Below are 12,530 nucleotides of genomic sequence, written 5' to 3'. Positions count from 1 at the left end.
GGTGACCTTGAGCCAATTACCAGTTCTAGTCCTGCCCTAGATATGAAAACTGGCTGAGTAACTTTGAGCCAATCACCAGGAGACTGTGAATTCTAGTTCCACCTTAGTCATGACAGCCAGTTGGGTGACTTTAAGCCAACCATTCTCTCTCTCAGCTCAACCCACCTCAGTGTTACCGTTGTGAGCAAAATAGGAGGAGGAAGGTGTGTTGGATATTTTTGCCATCTTGACTTATTTATAAAAATAATAAAGGTGAGATGTAAACAAACAAACAAATACTCCTAGTTCCTCTGAGAGTGAGGAATGAGAAAAGAGAAACCATGCTGATGACATTGGGAAAGGCCTGGCTACTCTCCCTGGGAGCAGGTTGAGGATTGAGCCTGGTCCGATGGGTTTTTGTTGATAGGTTTGATTCAGGACACTGATTAATCTTTTAGGGCTCCGCTCTCTCTTCTTTTTAACTACAAGTCAATAAGAATGATCATGAATCAGCCAGCCTCCAAATGACTTAAATAAATACATCGGCGACTCTAAATCGTAATGCAGCCCAAAGTGATGAACTTGTTTATGCGTCAAACCTGGGCATCGCCAATTATAGCTGCCTCAGCTGGCTTCAGCTATAACAGCAAAGAAAGGGGTGACTTAGGCAGATTGAAAATCAAGGTCCGATCTCTTCCTTCTTCCCTCACCTCTTGGTTACTTAAAATATTACCCCTAGATTCATTTAATCTATTCTCTCTTCTGTAATTGACCTGTTCAAAACCTATCCCAAAAGCACAACCCTCTTAAATTGACGGATTCGGGTTATTTTGACCTTTCCAAATAACTTAATTCTCCGATGTTCTTAAATCATCCTCTGAGCTGCCAGCTCTTTCATTGATGCTCTTTTGTTCTTTACACAATCAGCACAAAAGGCCTTTGTGTGGTTTTTTTTTTTTTCCAGAGATAGCTAAGCTTACTTATTGGCCTGCAATCATGGCTTCTATTGTATGATATCAGAGGTCAGAACTGGACTTGCTTTCCAGTCGCATTCTCATATTTTTCTGGCAAAGAACTTTTCTTTGGGATGGCAGACAGGGGAATGAACCCATTCCACTAGCGGGGATCATGGGTACTTTATTCCTTAATTTTAAATGTGTGCATCCTGCCCACCTTCCATAGAATTCTAGGCAATTTTGCTGGGCAATAAACACACTATAGCAGAGAAACAGAGAAACTCAATAGCAGACACAGAAACAACTAAAAATATATAATATCTAGGAGGAAGGAAGGAAGGGAGGGAGGAAGACAGGAGGAAGGGAAAGAGGGAAGGAAACAAGAGGGATGGATCTTGGTCGACATTTGCTTTAAGAGCAATTCCAAAGTAGAGAAATTTATAAACATGATTAAGACAATATACTCTAGACAAACAGCAGAAGTAATAGTTGGGGACTTTACCAGGGATAAATGGGGACTTTGCAGAGAATTTTAGTATAAAAAAAGGCACAAGACAAGGATGTTCACTGTCCCCATTGCTATTTATATTAACATTGGAAGTGTTAAATGGGAATATTAGACAAGACCTAGAAATAAAAGATATGGAAATAAAAATAAAGAAAAATACAAAGAACAATTCCAAAGAAGTTGAGATTTTGAGTGAGCATAACACTGCTCTGCTTATTAAAGTCAGAAGGTTTTGTGCAATCTTGGATGTGAGTTTGAAACAAAGATTATTAGTATTATTTATTAAATTTGTTTGTTGCCCGCTAAGAGTCTCCATTAACTTGATCGAGTGAAAGGTTTGAAACACTTCTTCAGAATAAATTTCAGAATATATAACTTGGTACTCAAACAGTGATCTCTCACCTAGTCCATATTTCAGAGCCTGCTGGATCTTGACAAGAGCTGTTTCTCAAACCAGTTGGGCTCCAAGAATTGGATGTCCTCTCAGATGGGTAGGATTCCTGGTCCAAGCAAGAAGAATCAGAAACAGGTCTACCTCTTCCCAATTAGCCACTGCTACTTTCAGAACTCAGGACATATATATCTCCAAGGAGATGATAGGTCCAGGAAAAAGATTAGCAGATCAAACCAGCTACAGCAGTCAATTAAAGGCTAATATGCCAACCAATCACACATGAACTACCCTGCAATTAAATGCATCCACAAATGGGCAACAGGCATTTGCATCCTATTAACAGGGAAGCAGGCACAATACTGGCATGGAAATTAAGTAATTAGACACAATTATCGTATCTGAAACTGGAACTTGGGAGGAGGGAAGTGGGACTTTTCTTTTGGTACACTAAAACTCACTTCTTAATTAGCATGATTAGAGACGGTTTGATATCTTTAATGCTTTGTAGAAACTTTGTAGGTGTAATAAATAATTTATGATGGATACCACCTTCTCCCTTCATTCCATTCCATTCCATTCCCCACCAGAAGGGAGACTTGTTCTCCAATCATCTTAAATTAAGCCAGGATGGCAGGTAAACGTCCAGGATTATGAGTCTAAAGGCTGTCTAATTCTATTCTGGTGCTCAGCGAATGCAGTAGAAGACCGGCTGGTGATAGAACCCAACTTTGTTGATTTATCACAAGGGTTGATCTGAAAAGATTGTTCTGATTATCTTCTCTGCATGCTAGTAAGGGTTTCTATCAGATCCTTTGATGGAAATGGCATAAACCTCAGAATCCCACAATCTCTTACCATAGAGTATACCATAGACTCATGGAGCTGAAAACGACATTGGAGGTCTTCTAGTGCAAACCCCTGCCCAAGGCAGGAATCCTTATTCCACCCTGGATTAATAGTTGTGCTTCCTTTTCTTAAAAACACCAGTGATGTAGCATCCACAACTTCAGGAGGCAAGCTATTTCATTGATTAATTGTTCTCATTGTCAGGAAGTTTCTTCTTAGTTCTTGGTTGGATCTCCCTCTGACCAGCTTCCATTCATTTCTTCTTGTCCTACCCTCAGGTGTATGGAGAATAAATTGATCCCTTCTTCCCTGTGACAGCCATTCAAATATTGGAGGACTGCTATCATGGAATTTATGCATTAATTTGCTACAGTTTGCTTGTGGGGGAAGAAGTGGGACCTTGCAACGTTAGATCAATACATTAGAAGATCCCTGACTTCTTCTGAATGGTCTTGGCCTTTATTTATTTATGTTTTTAGCATCAATCAAGCTTCTTTCAGCACCTTTCCCCAAGCGAGGTAATATCTGGGCGCTTACTTTGAGAGTCTCTGAACAAGAACATTGGAAAATGAAGATCAACAATGACTTAGGGCTTTTTCTTTTTTTTTTGTACCTATGCTCTCATTCAGTCGCCATATTATTCAGACAATTGTAAAGGTAATTGTCATGTTTAAGGGTTGAGGGCAAAACTTTTCTCCGAGGTTGTCAGTAACAACCAATCAAGCAACCCTACAAAATAAAAAGAAGTGACAAGAAAGGAAATAATCTATCCAGTTAAAATCCGTTTACCTTCTGCTGATTCACATGTCATTGTTCATTTCTGTTTTGAAGTGACATTGTCTTGAATACTCTTAACAAGCTGTTTCTAAAGGGGGAAATGGAAGAAATGTAGGGATCCAGAAGGTGGGAACCTGATGAAGGGAACACAATATTTGTTTTGTGGCAACCCAACTTCTTAGTTTATCGCTTAGTGTGAAACTGGAATAAATTTTGGTTTAGGTGGAGAAATGCTCAAGTAGAACTTTCCAGGATGGATTTTCCTAACGTCCTTCAAATTCAATTTTTAATGTAGAATGTCCTTTCCCAAAAATGTGGGCTTAGTTGTCAGTAAGCTGTTGTGTTTAATGTTTCTATCAATGTATACAAACATGTCAATGCATCAGTGATGTAAAGATAAAGGTTCCCCTCGCACATACATGCTAGTTATTTGTGCCTTTAGTGGGCAGTGCTCATCTCTGTTACAAAGCCAAATAGCCAACACTGTCCGAAGACGTCTCCATGGTCATGTGGCCAGCATGACTAAATGCCGAAGGTGCACGGAACATTGTTGTCTTCCCATCAAAGTGGTCTTTATTTTTCTACTTGCATTTTTGATGTGCTTTCGAACTGCTAGGTTGGCAGAAGCTGGGACAAGTCACGGGAGCTCACTCCACTAAGCGGCGCTAGGGATTCGAACCGCCGAACTGCTGACCTTTCTGATCAACAAGCTCAGCGTCTTAGTCACTGAGCCACCACGTCCCTTATTAGTGATGTAGAGTGGGGACAAAAAGGCAAATAACTTGAAAAAGAACTACACACCCAATTCCAGGATTCATTTCAGAAATTGTCATACTTGCCTCACTACCAGCCCGGCTTACAATCGGACAACAGGAATGGGAGAGGGAAAAGGAGGCATTGGTATGTAAGGGAGGTTTGGGAGGAAACTCTGGAATGCAAATATCCATGGGACATGCATGGGACAGACCAAATATCCATGGGACAACCCATGCAAATATGCATGGGACAGACCCAAATCCCAAGGACATCACCTGGGAACGGTCCGAGGCAGAAAGACTCTTCCCAAAATAAAGCAAGTCCAACTGATTGATGGACAGTGAACAACGGGAGGTCCAGGGAGAGGGGGAAGGAAAAGTTTCCCTATGCTGTTGGCGTGCAAAAATGTCAGAACTGGCTTTTCTCTTTCTGTACCTTTATGGCATTTCAGTAAAGTGATAGCCTTGGAGGGAGAAAAATGTCCCAGGAATTTATTTGGCTATTTAATGCAGTGGGGTGATTGACAGAAATGTTCTTGGTTAAATCTAGAGTGGAAAACAAAACCAATAGAGACAATGATATATATATATATATATTGCTTAGCCCTGCAACTTCCATTATCTCGAGTCATAGCGTCAAGATCATGGGATGAGATAGTAACACTCCAGGCCACGTTGGTGAAGCCGCCTTTGGAATATTGTGTCCAGTTCTGGTCCCTAGGATAAAAATAAGAGATGCTACGTCCCTAGAAAGAATGCTGAGAAGAGCAACAAAGATGATAAAGGGGCTGTACGTTAAACCATATGATGAATGGCTAAAGGAACTATGTATATTTAGCCTAATGAAGAGAAGGGTTAGGAGAGACCTGATAGCATCGTCCAATACAAGAATTGACACAGGGAAGAGGGTCTTGATTTATTTTTCATAGCACCTGAGGGCAGCATAAGAAGTAATGGGTGGAAGCTTATCAGTAGGAGATCCAACCTGGAAATAAAGAGGTATTTCCTGATAGTGAGAACAATTAATTAATGGAATAGCTTGTCTCTCGGAGTTGTGGGGTGCTCCAATCATTGGAGGTTTTCAAGAGAAAAAAAATTGGACAACCATTTGTCCCCAATGATATAAATAATCTTTACTTTGGCAGGAGGTTGGACTGGAAGACCTCCAAGGCCCCTTCTAGCCCTTTGAATCTATGGTTCTACACAGGCTTTCTCAAAGCATGTTAAAGCCATACTTCAAAATTGGGTATGACAAGGAACTCTTTTGCTAAAAGGGTTCAAAGGATTAAAGAGTTGCGTCTTTCAGAGGCAACCTGTTAAAACATCTGGCAAGCTTAAGGCCAACTCAACTCTTCTTTTATCTCCTTCCCTTCCCTCCCTTCCACTCCCTTAACCTCCCCTCTTCTCTCTCCTCTCCTCCTCTCCTCTCCTCTCCTCCCTCCTCTCCTCTCCTCTCCTCTCCTCTCCTCTCTCCTCTCTTCTCTTCTCTTCTCTTCTCTTCTCTTCTCTTCTCTTCTCTTCTCTTCTCTTCTCTTCTCTTCTCTTTCCCTATTAAAGCCTCCTTCCACCTCCAGAAATGGACCACTTCTTATTTTCAGCCATTCTGAAGATCCTCAAAAGGGACAAAGGCCAAAACTCATATAGTCCCCAACTACGCTTTTTGTATTCGTGTTCTATATTGCCTGTAGGAATCACATAGTTCCAGAAACAATTGGTGTCAAACTGGAAAATAATCATGCAATCACCATTCTGTGCCAGCAACAGCCTACCTTTTCATCCTCCAGAAAGAAGAATATGATACATCTTAGTTAATTGAATTCAGAGTTGCCCTTTCCTCAGATCCATTGAGATGACAGATTAATATGCATCTGTTGAATCTGCAGCCCGGCTAATAATGGAAAACAATATTTATGTTAATGAGAGGAACTACAGAAGAGCTTTGCAAATGAGCCATTCTTTGTTAACTAGCCAAGATGTAGCTGATCAGAAAAGACCTTTCGATTGATAGCTCAGTCCATTTTTTAGTGTATCTCCCCAATTTTACTCTTCTTACAGCTGACTTTCCCTTTTTTCTATTTTTGCATTTAGAGAATGTCCTTCTTTGTATTGAGAACTGGATGTTATTTATGTCTTTTTTTAAAAAAAGTGGAGAAGAAGTCCTCTTGAATATTGCCCCATTGAGTGGAGATGATATCACTTCCAGAAAAGGAGACAAGGCTTTAGCTGTGATGGATTTATTAGAATCTCATCACTGAAAGTTTAATCTCCACCCAACTGAGCACCTTTTTCCACCACCCAGCCCCTATCTGTATCTCAAGTTGGTCTCTATATTTTTGGGGAGGGCAATTGGTAGAAAGAGAAGTTTTATTTATGATGAGGACCAACCAGAGAACCATGAATGACTTTTAATTTTCCAAATGAAAGGGGCTATGTCCTCAGTTAAAAATGTAACTTTCTAAATCCCTCTTGTTTAAATTCTGTCTTATGTTTCCAGTTGGAAGGAATAGAAGCAGCAAAAGACCAGAGACTTCAAGAAGTTCGTGAAGAACCAGGTTAGCCATCATGAAAGACAGAATGGTAGAATGACCTTGAAATTGGAGACTTAGAATTTAGAATAGAATAGAATAGAGCTGGAAGGGACCTTGGAGGTCTTCTAGTCCAGCCCCTTCCTCAAGCAGGAGAACCTATACCATCTCAGACAAGTGACAGTCCAGTCTCTTCTTAAAAACCTCCAGTGATGAAGCACTCACAACTTCTGGAGACAAGTAGTTCCACTGGTTAATTGTTCTCACTTTTAGGAATTTTCTCCTTAATTCCAGGTTGCTTCTCTCTTTGGTTAGTTTCCAACCATTATTTCTTGGCCTGCCATCCGGTACTTTGTTGGATAATTTGACCCCCTCTTTTTTTGTGGTAGCCCCCTCAAATACTGGAAGTAGTATTTGGAATAAGAATGTCAACTTTTCATTTGGGTTCAAGCCACTTTTATCACTATTCACCCAGCAGGTCATTCAGTGTTTTCTCTATACTGTACTAATTCTGCATTTTAAAAAGTCCACATGCATATTTAACATATGACTTCTTTCTTTATGTGTGTGTGTGTGTGTTTGTGTGTGCTCTGAGAAAGTGTCAAATAAAACACCTGAGAAATGCCAAAGACAATTATTTCCCAGTTCACACATCAGCCCAGGAAAATAATATCTAATTTATTTCATTTTGGCATTTGCAAAAGTTCATATTTACTGAAATTGTCCCTTGCCAACAGATCTGTGTACCATCACTTCTTTCAATGAGCTTTTTGGTGCATCAATAAGGCCTTGGCAAAACTCTGGAACTCCAGCTGAGAATCAGCATTAACACAGGCAGCAGAGGGTCCAGATAGCAAAAAACATGGCCTAAGGTGGGACAAGAACTCACAGTCTCCTGGTTATTGTTGTTGAGAGTCTAGAAAGAGTACAGATAAGAGCAACCAGGAGGATTAGGGGAATGGAGGCTTAAACATACGACGAACTGTTACAGGAACTGGGTCTGGCTAGTCTAGTGAAGAGAAGGACCAGGGGAGAAATGATAGCAGCCTTCCAATATTTGAGGGGCTGCCACGGATAGGAGGAAGGGGTCAAGCTATTTTCCAAAGCACCTGAAGGCCAGACAAGGAATAATGGATGGAAACTGATCAAGAAGAGATTCAACCTGGATATAAGGAGACATTTTCTGACAGTGAGAACCATCAACCAATGGAACAGAAGTTGCGTTCAGAAGTGATGAGAGCTTCATCACTGGAAGCTTTCAAGAAGAGGCTGGGTTGCCATCTGTCAAAAAGTGGTATAGCATCTGCTTGGGCAGGAGGTTGGACTAGATGGCTTACAAGGTCCCTTCCAACTCTGTTAATCTGTATCTGTGTTGGCCCAAAGTCATCCAGACAGCTTCCACGCCTTTAGATAAAACTAGAACTCATCATCTCCTGGTGATTGACCCAAAGTCACTTAGCCAGCTTTTGTTCCTTAAGGCAAGACTAGAATTCCCAATCTCCCAGTTTCTAGCCGAGTGCCTTATTACATGATATCAGCTGCAACCAGATGAGGAATCAATGTCCGGCTTAGCTGTAAAGTAATGGATGCAAAGCAGACTCTTTATCTGAAATACTGCAGTTGTGTTCCTCAAACAACAATTTGATCTGCCATTTGAATTTTCCTTTACACCTGCATGGAAGTTAAGTCGCATGAATTTCACAATTGCATTTGTTCTCTATGTACGTATAGATATCAATATGTAAGAAATTCAGCTTTGTTTAAATGCATGAAGTCAGCGAATCAGGTTAAGACACTGACTATACAATCAATATGTAAGAAAGTCAGCATTGCTTTAAATGCCTTCCTACACACACACACACACACACACACACACACACACACACAGAGTATATAATGCAAAATACTCATGCATCATCACAAAATCTCCAGAACCGTAAAGCCTACAAACTTGCAATTTGGCACATATGTTCCTCTTGGCTTCTAGGTGCTCACTAAGAAAGGATTTTTCAAAATGACCATCAGAGCATTAGAATTTCCTATATTATTATTATTAACATGCTCTGATGCTAGGGAGTTCTACTCCCCCACCCTACCTGAAAATAAATCTGTTCCAAATGCAAAACACAAGCAGAGGAGTTTCAGTTTCAGTTTTAGTTTTACAGCACCAAGCAGCTTTAGTACAGAACAGTTGAGCTAAGCCACGCCCAGGCTCCTTGCTGTCTCCTTTTTGCTCACACAGCAAACACTGTTTCAGTTTCCAAACAGCCCTCAACTCTTTCACACACTGACAAGACACTAGCCAGATGAATACCAATGATGGATGCTGGTAGGCAGAGCCAGAATTTCCCTCCCCCCTTATTTTCCTCCCCCAAAACTAAGCCTGACCACATAGTTTTGTAGCAAAGCACGGGTATCGAGCTAGTAATCATATAAGCTGTAATTAATTAAAATGAAATCAAAGATAGGTTTCCCCCCAATACTTTGAATGCAAGCTACCCCCTTTCTGTGAGACCCTTGGCCTCCCAAAAGTCATGTACTCCTGTTTTAGAGAGAGTAAAAATAAAAATAAAAAATAAAATAAAAAATAAAAAAAATCACAGGAGAAAATCACAGGCGTGTCACACGTGCGGTGTGCAAAGCCAAGCCATAAATTGTGAATTTTGTGAAATCTCTGGAGGATCCAGCTGGATGTAACACAGTGGAGATGAGTGAGCACTAATCAGATTGATAGTAAAATATACATTTAAAAGGTAATTCTTTTGGGTGGAATTCTCCTTTTCCTTTGTATATCTTTTCAAGGGTCTTCAAGGCACATGACGCAAAGCAGTTCCAAACCGGAAGGAAGAACTTTATTAGGAAACTAGAAGGATCCTGACAGTGAGATCTGCGTTGTCTTCAGTATTGTTCAAAGATTGTCCTGTTTCTAAAGAGATCGCTGCCCCAATTCTTGATGGGCAAAGCCCATTCAGATCTCCAGGAAGGGCCTTTCAAAAGACACAAATTTCTTTAAAAGATAGACAGCAGGTACAGTGTTAATGCCTTTAATAAAAGCTGGAGAAAGCATGCTATTAAGAGATTGGCCATAAGGGTTTTTAAATTAAAAAAAAAAAGGTACAATAGTGTATTGCTCATTAGTGGCTTGCTAAAATTAACTCCATTACTGTGTTTGCTTTCATTGCAAACTTCCTATTTAATTCCAATTACTATTCAACTGCAAAGATAGACACCTGAGCGGAGATACCAGAAGGTCTGTCAGACATAAAGTGGTGTAGCCGAAGGCAGCAGATGCGACTTCTAAATATTATCTCACAAGAGACCTCAATGCCTCCTTCGGATGATTTTCTGGACCCATTTCATCCAGGGTTTTTAGTTATTTGATAAAATACTGAGACTGCTTTGGTTGCCTTAGCAGGTGACCTAAACCAGAAGATTATGTTTTGAAGGAGAATATAATCCGCTAAATCCTCTAGGATTTCTTAGCAGTTTGGGATCCCATCAACAACCTTCCTGGACTATTTGAGGGGATTGGTCTAAGGCCGTGATGGTGAACCTATGGCACGTGTGCCACAGGTGGCACGCAGAGCCATTTGTGCCGACATGAAAGCCACAGGCAAACATACCTTACTGCGCATGCGCATGCCTCCCAGCTGTTTTTCAGGCCTTTTTCGGCCTCCCAGAGGCTTGAGGGAAGCCTCTGCAGGCTTTGCAGGCTGAAAAATAGGCCCGTTTTGTCACTTTCTGTATTTTCGAAAATACCAGAAGTGATGAAATGGGCCCATTTTTCGGCCTACAAAGCCTGCAGAGGCCTCAAACCGGCCAAAAATAACCTGGGAGGCACAGTGTAGGTAAGGGGGCAGCATGGGGGTGGAAATTGCACACGCATGCACAGGGGACATGGGGGGGAGCTCACTGCCTTCTGGGTGCTCCATGCTCGTGCAAGTACACACACAATTTTTGGCACAGGAGCTCAAAAAGGTTAGCCACCATTGGTCTAAGGGATTATTTTGCAATGTTTCTGGTCCCTTTTTTTGGACTCGCATTCAGATAAAGGCATTCAGACATGCTGTTCAATCCCTAGACCAGGGGTGTCAAACCCAATTTCATTGAGGGTCACATCACAGTTGTGTCTGATTTTGGAGGGCTGGGGGGGCGTGGTCATGTGAGCATGTCGGGGGCACCTGTGGTGGCTAAGTGCTAAGGCAGGACTTCCTTCAGACCCTCCCTCCCTCTCATTATAATCCTTCCTTCCTTCCTTTTCTTCTTTTTCCTTTCCTCTTCATTCTCCTTTCTTCTTCCTTCTCCTCTTTCCTTCTTTTTCCTTCCTTGCTCTCTTCCCATCTTTCCTGCTTTTTCTTTGTCTTTTTTCTTTCCCTTTCTTCTTCTTCTTTCAAATGCAAAAGGGGAAACATTTATTATTAATTTTATTTGTTTGTCAAACATGTACAAGATAACAAGTTATAAGCACGAGCATAAACAAGAACAAAGGGAATAAATACAGATAAATGGGGACATTAGGACAGGAACGGTAGGCACACTGGTGCACTTATGCACATCCCCTTTAAGGACCTCTTAGGAATGAGGTGAGGTCCATGGTAGACAGTTTGAGGTTAAAGCTGTGAGGGGTTGTGTGATGACCCAGGGCATGGCACAAAAATAACAAAGTCACCAAAAGCAGATAAATTGGCCCACAATGTCCAATTAAGATCAAACTCTTCCAAAAACAGTCTACAAAGGGAAGAAATGCAGTCCGAACCCAAAATACAGATACAGTAGAAATAAAAAACAACAACACAAACCACACTGAAGTAATTAACACGACAGGCTAGGATAATAAGTTGCACACTTCCAAAAGATAACAAGGCATGCACAGTTGGGAGGACACCAAAACCCAGATAAGTCTCGACAAAGATAATGCATGCTTTGCTTCCAGCAACTTTGCCATGTGCAGTTTGCTCTTTTAAACAGTCCTCCCAGCTGCAGCCCATGAAGGGGATCAGGGCCCTTTTCTCCCCCGTAAACCACGTTGCTCCCTTATCCATTCCTCCCTGCGTGCCCTAGGATGAAGGGGGTGGGCCTTGGTCTTCCTCTGAATGCCCAGCTGGACTATGCCCTTCCCCAGTTTCCTCCACAGCCACACTCCACTCCACACTCCACACTCCACAGCCACACTCCCACTCCGTCAGCTGTTCCACCTCTCCCTCAGAATCAGATTCCAGCTGGGGCATGACAGGTTGAGGCTGTAACCACAGAATCAGGTAGGGCGTTCCAGGCATTGACCACTCTGTGGTTGAAGTCTTATTTTCTGTCGTATTGAAGTCGTGAAGTCATATTTCTCCTTTTGTTTTGTTTTTAGTTTGTTTGGATAGCCCTAATGGAGCACACACCCTAGTTTTCAGCCATGATGACCTTCTGCAACCCTCTGCCAGCAAAAACAGAGCTCCATTTTCGCTGACAGAGGCACTGCTGGCTGGTTCTTTACTGTTTCCCTGAGGGCTGGATCCAGCCCCTGGGCCTTGAGTTTGACACCCCTGCCTTCGACCGTTGCTATACTGTGACCCTCAGAAAAGGAAAAGTGGGAATAAATTCCTATAAAGATCTGGGAGATGCATCGCTCTTAGGAAGATGATATGTGTCTGGATGAGTAATAGTTGATAATGCTATAATACCATAGTTATTATCTAAACAATCTTAGCCAATGTAGCTTTGAGGAAGTTCTTAGGGTGCTTATCCGGCCACAATCTCTCCAGCAAGATGAGACACCAAGGGTGCAAATTGCTGCTCTTGAGG

This window comes from Pseudonaja textilis, chromosome 9, assembly GCF_049901715.1.
Source record: "Pseudonaja textilis isolate UNSWEBS1 chromosome 9, rPseTex1.2, whole genome shotgun sequence".
Lineage (NCBI taxonomy): Eukaryota > Metazoa > Chordata > Lepidosauria > Squamata > Elapidae > Pseudonaja > Pseudonaja textilis.
The sequence above is the reverse complement of the archived record's forward strand: the minus strand, read 5'-3'. Positions refer to the sequence as shown.